The 18,446-nt window shown below is 49.5% G+C and overlaps 1 pseudogene; it reads right to left on the reverse strand.

The window, feature by feature from the left end:
• Positions 1-9,519: 9,519 nt before the first annotated feature.
• Positions 9,520-18,032, reverse strand: LOC129136058 (protein PAT1 homolog 1-like; annotated as a pseudogene).
• Between the last annotated feature and the right edge of the window lie 414 nt (positions 18,033-18,446).

The following is an 18,446-nucleotide window of genomic DNA, read 5'->3' on the forward strand; positions in this document are numbered from 1 at the left end:
GCCCCGCCCCGCCAGAAGGGCCGCCCACTTCCGGGCTACGCGTCCCGTCACCAAGGAGACGTGCTACGCGTCCAGCGGGCCTGGCCGGGTCTCGACCCCCATTCAAGGCCTTTCCCGCTCGGCCCTGTTTCCCCTGTCTTGGATCCTCCCGGATTCCCCTCACTCAAAGGAGCGTACGGTTCCGACGCGCTCCCCTCGGTACCCACCAGGAAACTAGGCTCACAGAGGACCCATGGAACTAGTTATTGGGAGCTGCACACTGCATCCGAAAATCCAGCCCTGCCCCTAGTCCACTATTAATGCAGAGATGGAGTCGGCTTCTGCGCATTCCCCGGCCTCTCTCCCCTGCCCACATCGCCTCTGTCTTGGCCCCAACAGGAGAAAGGGTCGGCATTCCCCTTGCTGTTCACTACCTTCCTGCACTTTTTTTTTTTTTTTTTTTTTGAGACAGATTCTTGCTCTGTTGCCCAGGCTGGAGTGCAGTGGCGCGATCTCGGCTCACTGCAACCTCCGCCTCCCGGGTTCACGCCATTCTCCTGCCTCAGCCTCCCGAGTAGCTGGGACTACTGGCGCCCGCCACAACGCCCGGCTAATTTTTTTTTGTATTTTTAGTAGAGACGGGGTTTCGCCGTGTTGGGCAGGATAGTCTCCATCCCCTGACCTCATGATCCACCCGCCTCGGCCTTCCAAAGTGCTTATATTACAGGTTTGAGCCTCCGCGCCCGGTCTACTACCCTCCTGCACTCTCTATGCCGCTCTGTGTACAGACCTATTCTGATGAGGTCCTTGCTGGTCCGCCATCTTCTCAATTATGCTTCACTGTCAGCCAGTCAGGGGAGGTCTGTCACGTGGCTCATAATGCCGCCCTGGAATCTGGGAGACCTGAACCACCTCCGGGCCAACTGGGCCACGGTCCCTTGACCTTTCTCCAGTGACCCCGCAGCACCTTAGCCACACAGCTCCAGGGTCACACAAGTGTTTCACCTGCAATCCTAAAGTCAGACTCGCAAACAAAACCTGCTTTTCCGCCTCGCTTTCACAGTATACTGCATACTGAATTTGTTCTGTAATGTCAGGGAGCTCCCCAATCCCTTGATCCATTCATTGTCTCTCTGTTGAATAATTGATAGATTTCCTAATCCTCATTGTAACCCAACCATTTAAGACTCTGCGGTGGCTCACGCCTGTAATCCCAGCACTTTGGGAGGCTGAGGCAGGCGGATCACCTAAGGTCAGAAGTTCAAGACCAGACTGCCCAACATAGCGAAACCCCGTCTCTACTAAAAATACAAAAATTAACCGAGTATGGTGGTGTGTGCCTGTAATCCCAGCTACTAGGGAGGAGGAGGCAGGGAGAATTGCTTGAACCTGGAAGGCGGAGGTTGCAGTGAGCCAAAATCACCACTACACTTCAGCCTGGGTGACAGAGTGAGACTCTTGTCTCAAAAAAAAAAAAAAAAAAAAAGTATATACAGGTTCAAGGAAAAGAGGACAGGAAAAGGAGGTCCCAGTCCTCCTGGGGCAGGCAGGAGATGGTTCCCAGAGGTGATGGTATTGGAACTGAGCCATGAAAGATGAGTGGAAGTTCGCCAAACAAGCAGCAAAGGGAATTCTAAACAGAGTGCAGTAGGTACACAGGTACCACATGCAGGTACAAGAGAATACTGCATATTCTATGAAGCATCATCACTGCAGTCCCTTGAAGTGTTACAGGGCCAGTGATGAGAGAAACCCTGCCAAAGTCAGCAGGACCAGACTATGCAGCGTCTGATAAGCCAGCCTAAGGTGTTGGACTTCATCCCTCAGAAGCCTGGAAAACCATGAGAGGGTTTTCAGTATTTCACTCTAGGCTGGGCGCTGTGGCTCACACCTGTAATCCCAGCACTTTGGGAGGCCAAGGCAGGTTGATCACTTGAGGTCAAGAATTTGAGACCAGCCTGGCCAACGTGGTGAAACCCCATCTCTACTAAAAATACAAAAATTAGCTGGGCATGGCAGCCAGCGACTATAGTCCCAGCTACTCAGGAGGCTGAGGCAGGAGAATCACTTAAACCCAGGAGGTAGAGGTTACAGTGAGCCAAGATTGCACCACTGCACTCCAGCCTGGGCGACAGAGCGCAACGCCATCTCAAAAAAAAAAAAAAAAAAAAAAATAGTGGCCAAGCGCAAAGTGGCTCACGCCTGTAATACCAGCACTTTGAGAGGTCGAGGCAGGCAGATCACCTGAGGTCAGGAGTTCCAGACCAGCCTGGCAGACATGTGGAAACCTCATCTCTACTAAAAATACAAAAATTATCCGGGCGTGGTGGTGCATGCCTGTAATCCCAGCTACTCAGGAGGCTGAGGCATGAGAATTGCATGAACCTGGAAGGCAGAGGTTGCCATGAGCCAAGATTGCAACACTGCACTCCACCCTGGAGGATAGAGCGAGACTCCAACTCCAAAAATGCGGAGCATGGATTGGAAAGACAAGAAAGCATGTAGAGAGAGGAGGCCTTTGCAATATTAACTGTAAACAAAATTTGGGGGTGGGGGGTGGCAGACGTGGTGGCTCATGCCTGTAATCCCAGCACTTTGGGAGACTGAGGTGGGAGGATTACCTGAGCTCAGGAGTTTGAGACCAGCCTGAGCAACATGGGGAGGCCCCATCTCTTAAAAAAAAAAAAAGGTGGGGGGCTGGGCACGGTGTCTCACGTCTGTAATCCCAGCACTTTGGGAGGCTGAGGCAGGCAGATGACTTGAGGTCAGGAGTTCCAGACCAGCCTGGCCAACGGGCGAAACCCCATCTCTACTAAAAATACAAAAAAATTAGCCAGGCGTGGTGGCAGGCACCTGTAATCCCAGCTACTCGGGAGGCTGAGACAGAATTGCGCGAACCCGGAAGGCAGAGGTTGCAGTGAGCAGGGATCCCGCCACTGCACTCCAGTCCGGACGACACAGTGAGACTCCGTCTCAAAAAAAAAAAAAAAAAAAATCACCGGGCATGGTGGCTCATGCCTGTAATCTCAGCACTTTTGGAGGCTGAGGTGGGAGGATTGCTTGGAACCTGGAGTTTCAAACCAGCCTGGGCGACATAAGGGACACCATCTCTACAAAACATTTTTAAAAGTTAGCCGGGCATGGTGGCACATGCCTGTAGTTCCAGCTACTTAGGAGGCTGAGGTGGGAGGGTCGCTTGAGCCTGGGAGTTCGAGACTGCAGTGAGCCATGATTGTGCCACTGTACTCAAGCCTGGGTGAAATAGTGAGACTCTATCTCAAAAAATAAACATAAATAAATAAACATAAATAAATATACACATTTTTATACATACATATTATATATAATATACCCAGGCTAGAGTGCAGTGGCATGATTACAGCTCACCGCAACCTCAAGCTCCTGAGCTCCAACGATCCTCCCTCCTCAGCCTCTTGAGTAGCTAAGACTGCTGGTGCGGGTCACCAAGCCCGACTAATTTTTTTTTTTTTTTTTTTTTTTTTGAGACCGTCTCACTATGTTTCCCAGGCTGGTCTCTAACTCCTGGTCTCAAGTGATTCTCCCACCTCCCGAGGAGGTGCATCAGTCTCCCAAGTAGCTGGGATTACAAGGACAAACCACTGCACCTGGTTGTAATATAAACTTGTATGAGATTGCTCTGTCACTGCCTGCTGGCCACCCCAGTGTCGCCACTGGACCATGGATTCCTTGTGGACTAGGGTGACATCACAGTCATTTCTGTATCTCCAGTAGCCAAACCAACCTGTAAACGGTAGACAATCAACAAAAAAAAAGTTGAATGAATGTATGGATTAATAATACTATTAATAATGCCACCTAGTACATTAAGTGGGAGGGAGGTAGTATTCACGGGAAGGGAGGTAGCATTCCAGAGAATGCCCTGGGTACCCCTTGTAGACCTCACCCGCTCCCTGCAGGAGAGGACGTTAGCCAAGCAGCATCACAGCTCCCAATCCTCCTGCGAGCCATCAGTCAGGAACAGCTTCAGCTTCTTAGAGGTGAGCATGGAGCAGTCGGGGATGGTGGACAGGGGTCGGGGGAGCCCAGGCTGGGCCCCGCTTCCCTGGGTCACCTGGAGTAAATATCGCTATCAGTGGTTCTCAAACCAGAGTCACAGGCTTGTTAAAACACAGATTACAGGAACCAATTCTCTAAAAGTTCCTGATTCGATAGGTTTGAGATGGGGCCGGAAATTTTGCATTTCTTTGTTGTTGTTGTTGTTGTTGAGACAGAGTTTCGCGCTTGTTGCCCAGGCTGGAGGGCAGTGGCATTGATCTCGGCTCACTGCAACCTCCGCACCTCCGGGTTCAATCGATTCTCCTGCCTCAGCCTCCTGAATAGCTGGGATTACAGGCGCCTGCCACCACGCCTGGCTAATTTTTTGTATTTTTAGAAGAGACGAGGTTTCATCATATTGGCCAGGCTGGTTTCGAACTCCTGACCTCAGATGATCCACCTGCCTCGGCCTCCCAAAGCCCAGGGATTACAAGAGTGAGCCACTGCGCTTGGCCAAAAATTTGCATTTCTAATAAATGTCCAGGTGATGCTGGTGCTACTGGCCAAGGATCACATTTGGAGAACCACAGAAGTATTCTCCAGACCCACAGGCCACCCCGAAGCTCAGAGGCTATAAGTCTGTCTGATCTCTGCATCCTCCACCTCCCCAGTCCCCATGGAGAGTTGAGAGGAACTCCTGCTCTGGCCAAAATGGAGCTGATGGTTTACACAGAAACATCCAGGAGTATGTGCATTTCAGAAAATAAGGGCAACCTGAGAAATTCCCTTGCCCCAAACACACAAACCACCCAAACCAGAAACAGTGTTCATCCTCCACTCGTCTCTAGAGTGTCCACTTCAGGAGCGCAGGGGCTGGGCCTGGGCCAGGATCTCCAGCCCCTGCAACTGTGGGAACCCTCCAGGCCAAGTTCAGATGCTCCCTCCTCCATGAGGCCTGTAGTGGCTCCCACTTCTCAGGATGCACTGATGGCTCCCTCCTGGGTATGGGTCCCAATATCCCTGCTGTGAGCACTCGTGTGTGTACGGAAATCTTGTGCCACCTCCTACTGGGTGCTCTCTTAAGGCAAAGGCCACTTCTTCATGTCCCACGGAAACCAGCACAAAATAGATGCTCTGAGAGTTTCACTTTAGAAGTCCAATGAAGGATCAAATAAACTTTAAAGACTTCTTTTGGGGGGCCAGGCACAGTGTGGCTCATGCCTGTAATCCCAGCACTTTGGGAGACTGAGGCGGGCTTGAGCCCAGGAGTTCAAGACCAGCCTGGGCAACATTGTGTCTCTACAAAAAAATACAAAACTTAAAGCCGGGTCCAGTGGCTCACGCCTGTAATCTCAGCACTTTGGGAGGCTGAGGTGGGCAGATCACGAAGTCAGGAGATCGAGACCATCCTGGCTAACACGGTGAAACACCATCTCTACTAAAAATACAAAAAAATTAGCCGGGTGTGGTGGTGGGCACCTGTAGTCCCAGCTACTCGGGAGGCTGAGGCAAGAGAATGGTATGAACCCGGGAGGCAGAGCTTGCAGCAAGCCGAGATTGCGCCACTGCACTTCAGCCTGGGCGACAGAGCAAGACTCTGTCTCAAAAAAAAAAAAAATACAAAACTTAGCTAGACGTGGTGACACTAACCTGTAGTCCAAGCTATTTGGGAGGCTGAGTTAGGAGGATCACCCGAGCCTGGGGAGGTTGAGGCTGCAGTGAGTAGTGATTGTGCCACTGTGCTCCAGCCTGGGTAACAGAGTGAGACCTCATCTCAAAAACAACAACAACAACAAAAAAAAAACTTCTAAAACTTTTAGACTTTTGGGTCTAAAAGTAATGTTAAAAATTTGGGAGCAACCTAAATATGCATCAACAGAGGAATCAATTAACATAGTACATCTATGTTATCTGTATACCAGTTTAAAAGCATTAGGTACATCCATAAGTAATAATAGGAGAAGATCCCCAAGACATACCATATGATCCTACGTATGCTAAAACATAAACTGTAGGAGCCAGGCATGGTGACTCATGCCTGTAATCCTAATACTTTGGGAGGCCTAGGTGGGAGGATCACTTGAGGCCAGAAGTTTGAGACCAGCCTGGCCAACATGGTGAAACTCTGTCTCTCCTAGAAATACAAAAATTAGCTGGGTGTGGTGGCACACACCTGTGATCTCAGCTACTGGGGAGGCTGAAGCATGAGAATTGCTTGAACGCGGGAGGTAGAGGTTGCAGTGATCCAAGATCACCACTGCACTCTAGCCTAGGCAAGAGAGTGACACTCTGTTTCAAACAAAAAAAAAAAGACAGGAAATCTTGTCAAAAGGGTTAGGCCAGTTTATACCCAACCAACAGTTTCTTTTTTTTAAAATATATGTTAACTGCTGTTTTATTATTGTTATTATTTATTAATTAGAGATGGGGTCTTGCTATGTTGCCCAGGCTGGTCACGAACTCCTGAGCTCATGTGATCCTCCTGCTTCAGTCTCCCAAAATGCTAGGATTACAGACATGAGCCACTGCACTGGCCTATTTACTGCTGTTGACCTTTTAATGTGTACCTTACAGACTTTTCAAGGCAAATGAAAATATTTTTCACTTAAATCAACTCATATTACACTTACTATTCAACAACCTTTTTCTCTGATTTAACATGGCACAGGTACAGCTGTCTTTCTGTGTTGGAGCCCCAACCAACAGTTTCTGAGAATGCATAAACTCACCCAGTGTTTACTGTGTTATAAACAACAGGAGGGATTTTGCCAGTCTTACAAGCAACGAATATGCCCTCTGCTATACAAACTATCCCCGCATGCAGAAAACTGAAAGTCTCTCAATTCTAAGAGATTTTTGTTTTGTTTTGTTTTGTTTTGTTTGAGACAGGGTCTGGCTTTTTCACCCAAGGTAGATAGGAGAATTGCTAGAACCTGGGAGGCGGAGGTTACAATGAGCTGAAATGGCATCACTGTACTCCAGCCTGGGTGACAGAGCAAGACTCTCCCTCAGAAAGAAAAAAAAAAAAAAAAGGAAATGTATTGTCTGGCAGTTCTGGAGGCTGGAGTTCAAGATCAAGGTGTCTGCAGGGCTGTGCTCCTTCTGAAGGTGCCAGGAAAGGATGTATTCCCAACCTTGTTCTAACTTCTGGTGGTTCCTTGGCAGCATAACTCCAACCTCCATCTGGTATTCTGTGTGTGTGCCTGTGTCCAAATTTCCCCTTTTTGTAAGGACATCAGATATACTGGATTAGGGATCCACTCTACTTCAGCAGGGCCCCATCTTAATGGATTACATTTATGATGACCCTATATCCAAATGAGCGGCTGGGTGCAGTGGCTCATGCCTGTAATCCCAGCACTTTGGGAGGTGGAGGCGGGCAGATCATGAGGTCAGGAGTTCAAGACCAGCCTGGCCAACATGGCGAAACCCCGTCTCTACTAAAAATACAAAAATTAGCCGGGCATGGTGGCATGCACCTGTAGTCCCAGCTACTCGGGGAGGCTGAGGCAGGAGAATTGCTTGAACCAGGAGGTGGAGGTTGCAGTGAGCTGAGATCGTGCCACTGCACTCCAGCCTGGGCAATAGAGCTAGACTTTGTCTCAAAAAAACAAAACAAAACAAAATAAGGTCACATTCTGAGGTACTGGGGGTAAAAACTTCAACACACGAATTCAGGGAGGATGCAATTCAACCCATAACAGAATGTATAAGTTTAGTTTAAGGATTATAATAAAATAAACACTAACATACCCAGGACGCAGCTTAAGAAAGAAAAGAGGCTGGGCACAGTGGCTCAGGCCTGTAATCCCAGCACTTTGGGAGGTCAAGGAGGGCAGATCACTTGAGTTCAGGAGTTCAAGACCAGCCTGGCCAACATGGTGAAACCCCATCTCTACTAAAAAAATACAAAAATTAGCTGAGCATGGTGGCACATGCCTGTAATCCCAGCTACTCGGGAGGCTGAGGCAGGAGAATCTCTTGAATCCAGGAGGCAGAAGTTGCAGTAAGCCTAGATGGCACCACTGCACTCCAGCCTGGGTGACACAGAGAGATTTTGTCTAAAAAAAGAAAAAAAAAGGAAAGGAAAGGATTAAAAAATCATTTCAGGCTGGATGTGGTGGCACACACCTATAATCTTAGCACTTTGGGAGCCAAGGAGGGCAGATCACTTGAGCCCAGGAGTTCAAGACCAGTCTAGGCAGCATACTGAGACTTCGTCTCTACAAAAAAATAAAATAAAAAACCCAGCCATCACAGTGTGTGCCTGTGGTCCCAGCTACTTGGGAGGCTGAGGTGGGAAGATCACCTGAGACTGGGGAGGTGGAAGCTACAGTGAGCTGTGATCAAGCCACTGCACTCCTGCCTGGGCGATAGAATGTTACTGTCTCAAAAAGAAAAAAAAAAAAAGTCTAATTTTTTTTTTTTCTTTTTGAGACAGAGTTTCGCTCTTGTTGCCCAGGCTGGAGTGCAATGGCGCGTGCGATCTCAGCTCACCACAACCACCACCTCCCAGGTTCAAGTGATTCTCCTACCTCAGCCTCCCAAGTGGCTGGTGTTACAGGCATGTGCCACCACGCCCAGCTAATTTTGTATTTTTAGTAGAAACAGGGTTTCTCCATGTTGGTCAGACTGGTTGGTCTCAAACTCCCGACCTCAGGTGATCCGCCCACCTTGGCCTCCCAAGGTGCTGGGATTATAGGCATGAGCCACCACGCCTGGCCTAAAAAGGTCCAAATTTTATATCACCTGCAGCTGTGAATAAAGGTTCTCACTATTAGTAGCCATCAAGAATTTCTTAAGAGACTACCATTACAAAGCCTATTTCTCCTGATAAAAAGTTATCAGAAATTGTGTGTAGCTGTTTCAAACATGAAACCTGACATAAAAAGTTATTTTCATAGAGGCAAGCTCACATTTCACATGTATTTATTTAGCTACAGTGTCTCGTTCTGTCACCTAGGCTGGAGTGCAGTGCTGTGATCATAGCCCATTGCAGCCTTGAACTCCTGGGTTAAAATGATCCTCCCACCTCAGCCTCCCAAGTAGCTGGGACTGCAGGTGCACACCACCACACTCGGCTATTTTTAACTTATTTATTTATTTTGAGATGGAGTCTCGCTCTGTCACCCAGGCTGGAGTGCATTGGCGCAATCTCAACTCACTGCAACCTCCACCTCCCAGGTTCAAGTGATTCTCCTGCCTCAGCCTCCCAAGTAGCTGGGATTACATGTTGTGCGCCACCATGTCTGGCTAATTTTTGTATTTTTAGTGGAGATGGGGTTTCACCATGTTGGCCAGGCTGGTCTCGAACTTCTGACCTCAAGTGATCTGCCCGCCTTGGCCTCCCAAAGTGCTGGCATTTCAAGAGTGAGCCAGGGCGCCTGGCCCTTGTGCATCCTTCTTGATAAAGAAAGGGAGGTTCCTGGCTGTTATCAGGAGAATGTCAGCTGCTTGCTCTGTGGAGAGCAAAGGAAGAATACAGGCAACCATTCTCTTCTCTTTTTGGATATACATGATCTGTACAAAGTGGTCATCACTAGGCCTCTCTCGTCCAGGCAATTTCCCCCTTAAGTTGTCATACATGCTACAAATTTTGTGCTTTCCGTCATCCATTCTAGCTTTAGGCAATAACTTCTTTCATAGTCCTCCACATCAAGGAGTAATCTGTAGGTTTTCTCAATTATGATAAGGGTTTTGTTTGTTTGAGATGGAGTCTCCCTCTGTCGCCAGGCCTGGAGTGCAGTGGCATGATCTCAGCTCACTGCAACCTCCACCTCCCAGGTTCAAGCGATTCTCCTGCCTCAGCCTCCTAACTAGCTGAGACTACAGGCGCCCGCCACCACGTCCGGCTAATTTTTGTATTTTTAGTAGAGACGGGGTTTCACCGTGTTAGCCAGGATGGTCTCAGTCTCTCGACCTCATGATCTGCCTGCCTCGGCCTCCCAAAGTGTTGAGATTACAGATTTGAGCCACTGCGCTCGGCCATAACAAGGGTTTTTCTCCTCTTGTCTCAAACTTTTGTTTCATCATCCTCACTCCAAGATGTCACAACAGCATCAATCATTTTTTGCTGATTATTTACACTAGAAACAGTCAGCTTTCCCAAAGAGCCCGCAAATTGCACTGGATTATAGGCGCGCTCCAGTTTGGCCACCTGAGGGGTGATGAGCTTGGTGTGCTCCTTTTTCGGGCCATCACCTTATATTTCTTCAGCAGCTGACAGTTTTTCCAAGTAATTCTGGTAATAAAAATAATCCAGGGATCAGTGCTTTGCAGTTGCATCATCTGGAATTTAGGGACCCAATCCTTTTCCCACTGCAACATGAGATTGGCATATGGATCCTTTCAGAGAAGATCTTGATGACTGTTCCATTGACTTCCTCTATCTCCTGCACCATTGAGACTCTGATGCTGATTTCTATTCTGTTGCTGTCTCTGATGCAAGAGTCGACAGTGCTGTGGATGAAAGTGAGTTGCGTCTGATATAAACATTGGGGCCTGAGATCTTAGGTTTTGCAGGTGAAGTCCTGGGCCAGGAGGGTGCTGCTGTGGAGGTGGTGCAGCAGGGGTGGAGCACTAAAGAAGGCACAGAAGCCTGGTGCTGGGGGAAGCATCTGCCCAACTGGCCCTTGTAGTAACTTGGGATTCATAGCAGCAAGTAGACTACCAACAAATCCAGGGACCCAGGCGAACTGGCTGGGAGACATACATCCAGACTGTAGCGGGACACAGCAGAGCTGGCTTGGAGATGTCCTGTCACTATAGGGAGCAGGATATTGTGGTGGCATTGGGGGCTGAACATGGACAGGCGTCAGACACAGAAAGTGTTGGGTGAGACTGGATACAGCCATCTGCTTAGGTGAGGTGCCTATGGGGACAGCTCTAACAGGAGGACTGCCAATGATAGGTGAAGTTGGCCGCCTTGGTAATGCATGTTCAGAAAGGTCCCGATCATCTTCTGGAACCTGGGGGCCTCTGAGGCAAGGCACACTTTAATACAGACACTGTAGGCATTTCCTGAACAGTAGTCTTTGGATTCCCCTCAGAACTTCAGATCCATCCCAGATACTGGAATTCAGACTTCCTGGTTGGGGTTATAAAACTGGCCTGGTTTGCACTGCCCTCATGATAGCTGGATCTTCTAGTTCATTTTCAATCACCATCTTACTGAGCCTTTCTGCCAGATTCTCCTCATGGTCACCCAACAAGTCCATTTCATCCCTCTCTCCATTGCCTATTTGTTCAATAACTGCCACTGGTTGCTTTTCTTCCAGTTCAGCCAGGCACTCATGTGCTTCCCGCCAGTCATCATCAATTGCACCTGACCCGAATGTCTTATCACTGAATTGTTCAATTTCCTCATCTTCTTTTCCCAGGCCCTGAAATGCATCTTCAACTTCATCCACAGGACAATCCTCCAAAGATTCTTGGGGAGGGAGGGAGGGAGTGGGGAGAAGAGTAGGGAAGGGAGGGAAGAAGCACTGACTCCCCGGGCTCGGGTCCTCCACCGACTTGGGACCCCTGGCTGCTGCCATACGCCCAGTTGCAATTACATTTAAAGACTTAGGCCAGCCGGGCAGGGTGGCTCATGCCTGTAATCCCAGCACTTTGGGAGGCCGAGGTGGGAGGATCATCTGAGGTCAGGAGTTCAAGACCAGCCTGGCCAACATGGTGAAACCCTTTCTCTACTAAAAATAAAAAAATTAGCCGGGCGTGGTGGCACACACCTGTAATCCCAGCTACTCCAGAGGCTGAGGCAGGAGAATTGCTTGAACCCAGGAGGCGGAGGTTGCAGTGAGCTGAAATCTCGGCACTGCACTCCAGCCTGAGTGACAAAGCAAGACTCTGTCTCAAAAAAAAAAAAAAAGACTTGGGCTGGGCGTGATGGCTCATGCCTGTAATCCCAGCACTGTGGGAGGCCAAGGTGGGTATATCACTTGAGGTCAGAAGTTTGAGACCAGCCTGGTCAACATGGTGAAACCCCGTCTCTACAAAAAATACCAAAAAAAAAAAAAAAAAAAAGCCAGCCATGGTGGCACACGCCTGTATTCCCAGCTACTTGGGAGGCTGAGGTGGGAGGATCACTTGAACCGGGAGGCAGGGGTTGCAGTGAGCCGAAATTGCACCACTGCACTCCAGCCTGGGCGACTGAGCAAGGCTCCATCTCAAAAAAAAGCTGTCACAGATGCCAGTAGGAGAACAGGTTAGTTGCAAACAGATGGGAAGTATTGAAATTTGTGAAGATGGAGCTGGGGAGCCACCCCCAGGAGCGATGCACACCAGCCTCCTCCTTCCTGGGCCAGCTGCACCTTGGGCACACGGGACCAGAACTCCACTAGCAGGAGGTCCATGGGTCCCCTGTCCAAGACAAGCAGTGGCGTCCTATGCAGCTGACTGCTTAAGTGGATGTCTGGGGTGTGGACCCCCACCTTGGCCGAGCTAGCTCATCAGAACATGTTCACTTTCCACAGGAACCATGGACATAAAATAGAATCCTGCCCCACACAGGCCACCATAGGCCCTGCCCAGCTGCCCCAAAGAGGGTGCTGATCAACATTTATTGGCTCACTTGCCAATAAATCACACTGAGTGCCCATGGCACACTGCTGCAGAGGAGGCTGAGCCCAGCCTGGCTCTGAGGATGAGTCTGCTTGGCCTGTTGATAATCCCACCTCCTTGTCAGTGATTGTCAACAATTCGTTCAGAAATGGACACGTGACTCTATTTGGGCCAATGTGGAGAGGCTGGCTGGGGTTCTTTCTTCAAAAGCATCTAGAAGTGACTTTTTTTTTTTTTTTTTTTTGAGACAGAGTCTTGCTCTGTCGCCCAGGCTGGAGTGCAGTGGCACCATCTCAGCTCACTGCAAGCTTCGCCTCCCGAGTTCACGCCATTCTCCCACCTCAGCCTCCCGAGTAGCTGGAACTACAGATGCCCACCACCACACCTAGCTAATTTTGCTTTTGTATTTTTAGTAGAGATGGGGTTTCACTGGGTTGGCCAGGATGATCTTGATCTCCTGACCTTGTGATCCGCCCGCCTCGGCCTCCCAAAGTGCTGGGATTACAGGCGTGAGCCACCATGCCCAGCCTAGAAGTGACTCTTTTTTTTGAGATGGAGTCTCGCTCTGTCACCCAAACTGGAGTGCAGTGGTGCAATCTTGGCTCACTGCAACCTCTGCCTCTCGGGTTCAAGTGATTCTCCTGCCTCAGCCTCCTGAGTAGCTGAGATTACAGGTGCCTGCCACCACACCCAGCTAATTTTGGTATTTTTAGTAGAGATAGGGTTTCCCTGTGTTGGCCAGGCTGGTCTCAAACTCCTGACCTCCAGTGATCCATCCACCTCGGCCTCCCAAAGTGCTGGGATTACAGCTTTGCACTCTGTGTTATGTCAGCCTGTACATGGTCTTCTTAAGTCAGTTTGAGTTGGTCCCTTACAGCAAAAAGCATCCTTACTCACAGCTCTGGGATAATCAGAAGACCAGATAATCAAATACCATTCACTGTGCCTTACCCGCATTCTACAAGGTAGTATTGCCCTCACTTGCAGATGGAGAAATGAAGGTTCAGAGAGGCTAAGTAACATGCCCAAGGTCACACATTCCCCACGCCATGTCAGGACTATAGCCCACGTGGGACCCACTCCAGATTCCACGTTCTTTATCCTGGCAACATGCCAGCAAAGGAGGAAGCAAAAGAACTTTAAAAGCAGACAAAGGAGCTCAGGAAACTCTGCAGTTTGGGGCACTCAGCAAAGGGGCCGATAGCCCCTGACTTCAGCAGACGGAACCAGAAGCACTTACAATTCGAGTTTACAAGAGAAGGTACCACTCGCTACTTAAAAAGTCAGGGAACAGATTTCTATAAAAGCCATCACCTTGGTAAGGCGTGGTGGCTCACACCAGTAATCCCAGCACTTTGGGAGGCCAAGGTGGGGGGAATTGCTTGAGCTCGGGAGTTCAAGACCAGCCTGGCCAACATGGTGAAACCCAGTCTCTAATAAAAATACAAAAATTAGCCGGACGTGGTGTCTCACGCCTGTAATCCCAACTACCTGGGACACTGAGGCGGGAGAATCACTTGAACCCAGGAGGTGGAGGTTGCAGTAAGCTGAGATCCCGCCACTGCACTCCAGCCTGGGCGACAGAGGGAGACTCGTCTCAAAACAAAACAAAACACCAGCCTTGGCCTGGTGGCTCACACCTGTAATCCCAGAACTTTAGGAGGCTGAGGCAGGAGGATTGTTTGAGCTCAGGATTCAAGACCAGCCTGGGTAATATACCGAGATCTGACCTCTGCAGAAAATTTAAAAATTAGCCAGGGGTGGTAGCACGGTCCTAGAGATCCAGCTACTTGGGAGGCTGAGGCAGGAGGATCAGTGGAGCCCAGGAGGTCAAGGCTGCAATGAGCTGTGGTTGCACCACTGTACTCTGGCGAGTACATCACTGCCTGGGTGACAGAGTAAGACAGAGTGAGACCCTGTCTCAAAAATAAATAAACAAAAATAAAAAAGGCCAAGTGCAGTGGCTCATGCCTGTAATCCCAGCAGTTTAGGAGGCCAAGGCAGGAGGATCACTTGAGCTCAGGAGTTTGAGACCAGCCTGGGCAACATAGTGAGAACTGTGTCTCTACCAAAAAAAAAAAAAGAGAGAGAGAGAGTAAAAAAAGTCAGGCCTCACCCATAGCCTACTAAATCAGAACCTTCAGAGAATTGGGAGCGGGCAGGAATATGCCTTTTAACAGGTTCCTGTGGTGGAGGAGTATACAGCTTGAGGGGTTCCAAGCTTCTATCTCCAGCCTAGACTGGGGCCCCGAATTCCAGACTTGTGTATCCAGCTACTTACTTGACATACCCTTTTGGATCTCAATTTTTTTTTTTTTGAGACAGTCTCTGTCACCCAGGCTGGAGTACAATCGCATGATTGCAGCTTACTGCAACCTCCGCCCCCGGCTTCAAGAGATTCTCCTACCTCAGCCTACTGAGCAGCTGAGACTACAGGTGCCCACCACCACACCCAGCTAATTTTTTTTTTGAAACTAAGTTTCACTCTTGTTGCCCAGGCTGGAGTGCAATGGTGCGATCTAGGCCCCCTGCAGCCTCCACCTCCCGGGTTCAAGCAATTCTCCTGCCTCAGCCTCCTGAGTAGCTGGGATTACAGGCACCCACCACCACGCCCGACTTTTTTGTATTTTTAGTAGAGATGAGGTTTCACCATGTTGGCCAGGCTGGTCTCGAACTCCTGACCTCAGGTGATCCACCCGTCTCGGCCTCCCAAAGTGCTAGGATTATACGCGTGAGCCACCACACCCAGCCATGCTTGAATTATTACAGTGGGTTCCTAACTGGTCTCACTGTTTCTTCCATGGACTTGCCTACAGTTTATTCTCAGCACAGTAGCTGGTGTGATCTTATAACACTACATGAGATCACACCACATCTCTGCCAGGGTGATCATGTAAAAATGTAAGTTAGATGGTTACTTCTTTGCCTCCATCTCTCTGGGGGCTCCATCTCAGAGTAAAAGCCAAAATGGCCTTCATGGCCATCCCTGCTCTGGCCCCAACCTTGGCTCTATCAACTCTAGACACTGGTCCTCCTCTCTTCTGCACTGTCAGTCCTGCTTCTGCCTCAGGACCTTTGCATATGCTGTTCCTTCTGCTTGGAAGCTCTTCCTTTTGCTATCCCCAAGGCTCAGCCCCTCCCCTCCTTAAAGTCTTTTTTTTTTTTTTTTTTTTTTTTTTTTTTGAGACAGAGTCTCACTCTGTCACCCAGGCTGGAGTGCAGTGGTTTGATCTCGGCTCACTGCAACCTCCGCCTCCCAGGTTCAAGCAATTCTCTTCCTCAGCCTCCCACGTAGCTGGGACTACAGGCGCCCACCACCACACCTGGCTAATTTTTGTATTTTTAGTAGAGACGGGGTTTCACCCTCTTGGCCAGGCTGGTCTTGAACTCCTGACCTCGTGATCCACCTGCCTCGCCCTCCCAAAGTGGTGGGATTACAGGTGTGAGCCACCCTGCCTGGCGAAGTCTTTTGTTTTTGAGATGGAGTCTCACTCTGTCGCCCAAGCTGGAGTGCAGTGGTGCAAGCTCAGCTCACTGCAACCTCCACCTCCCAGGTTCAAGTGATTCTCCTGCTTCAGTCTCCCGAGTAGCTGGCATTACAGGTGCCCGCTAGCACACCTGGCTAATTTTTGTATTTTTAATAGAGATGGGATTTCCCTGTGTTGGCCAGGCTGGTCTCAAACTCCTGGCCTCCAGTGATCCATCTGCTTAGGCCTTCCAAAGTGCTAGGATTACAGGCGTGAGCAACTATGCCTGGCCCACTCCTGCGTCTTTGTTCAGGTGTTAACTTCTCAGATCTTACTTTGTATCTCCCCGCTTCTCATTTTTCTCTATAGCAATTCACACCCTCTAATCTTTCCTTGTTTTTGTCTGCATCCCTCATTAGGATGTCAGTTTTGGCCGGGTGTGGTGACAGAAGGTGATAGAGTGAGACTCCGCCACAAAAAAAAAAAGAAAAAAAAGAATGTCAGCTTAATGAGGTCAGGGGTTTTGTCAGTTTCATTCACTGCTGAATCCCCAGGGCCTGACTGCGGCCCATGGGAGGTGCTTAATAAAGGTTAACAAATGAATGAAGGGGACACCTGGAGCCTGGAGAGAATTGAGTCGCTCAAGGTCATAGCCATCCAGAATGAATGACTTTCATCTTAGAACGAATAAAGCACCGAGTCCACAGCTCCAGCCCAAGGTCCTTCTCACAGCCGTGCCAGGTCCTGGACCTCAACCCCAGGACAGAGCCAAGGGATACCCCAACCTCAGGGAGTGCCTGTCAGGCTCTGCCAGGACTGGAGTGCTCACACGACCAAGTCAGGGGGCCACATGGAAGAGGAGCAGGAAGGGTGGAAGCCAAAGCAGCCATGGCCAAGGCCAGGAGCCATCTCCCCTCCCACCCCTCCAGCTGCCTGAGTGCAGGCATGACAGACAGCGGCTGGGCCCAGAAGCCCGACTCTCTGGGGGCAGGGGAGAGGCCTGCAGTTCCCATCAGAAGAGCAGAAGACGCAGAGCTGCTGCGGGTTGCCCCAGCACCAACAGGAGCTTCCCTATGGCCCATGCTTCCTTCCTGGTGTTGGCCCCAACCCAGCAGAGAGCGTCCTGGCCAAGTCCAGGCTCTGCCACCTCGCGCCCTCTGGTGGCCACATTGGTTAGTGCCAGAGGGGAACCCAGGATCTCCCCCAGCCCCTCCCAGGCGGTTCCTCTTCCCCTAAGCCAGGGTTTCAGCTGCACAAGAGATGATCCAAAGGGCTGGGGGACATCAGCAGCCCTTGGACTGGCTGGGCCCACCCTGACCAGCAAGGTGAGGCTGGTAATGACTTCGGGGATGACCACATCAGCCCCAACAGGTGAGCACTCACTGTGAGCCGGGCTCAGGCCAGGCCACTCTATACCCAACCAGCCACAATGACCGAAGAGTAGACTAAGGCCCAGGGAAGGGATGGCACCCACCCAAGATCACCCAGCACAGAGGTGATGCTGGATCGGCCTGACTCCTCACCTGTCCTCCCCTCTCTGTCCCTCCAATTGCTCAACCATAGATCAGGAAGCCTCCTCCCAGGCCAGCTGAGATGCAGAGGCTCAGCCATGAGTTAAAAAATATAAAGTAAAAATACAAAAATTAGCTGGGCGTGGTGGCGCATGCCTGTAATCCCAGCTACTAGGGAGGCTGAGGAAGGAGAATCGCTTCAACCCAAGAGGCGGAGGCTGCAGTGAGCTGAGATCACACCACTGCACTCCAGCCTGGGTGACAGAGCGAGACTCCGTCTTAAAAACAAACAAATATATATACATGTATATACATGTACATATACGTATCGTGTATATACGTATATATACATGTATATATACGTATATACATGTATATATACGTATATATACATGTATATATGTATACATGTATATGTTTATACACATGTATCTATGTATACATGTATATATGTATATATACGTGTATACACGTACATATACACGTATACACGTACATATACACGTATACACGTACATATACACGTATACACGTATATATACACGTATACACGTATATACACGTGTATATATACGTATATACACGTGTATATACGTATATACACGTGTATATATATACGTATATACACGTGTATATATATACGTATATACACGTGTATATATACGTATATACACGTGTATATATACGTATATACGTGTATATATATGTATATATATAAAGTGGCAGGGTGCAGTGGCTCACGCCTCTCATCCCAGCACTGTGGGAGGCCGAGGTGGATAGATTGTTTGAGCCCAGGAGTTTGAGACCAGCCTGGGCAACATGCAAAACCCAGTCTCTACAAAAAAAATACAAAAAAAAATGTAGCCAGGCATGGTGGCATGTGCCTGTGGTCCAGCTACGTGGGAGGCTG

The sequence above is a fragment of the Pan troglodytes genome, chromosome 11 (genome assembly GCF_028858775.2).
Source record: "Pan troglodytes isolate AG18354 chromosome 11, NHGRI_mPanTro3-v2.0_pri, whole genome shotgun sequence".
NCBI lineage: Eukaryota > Metazoa > Chordata > Mammalia > Primates > Hominidae > Pan > Pan troglodytes.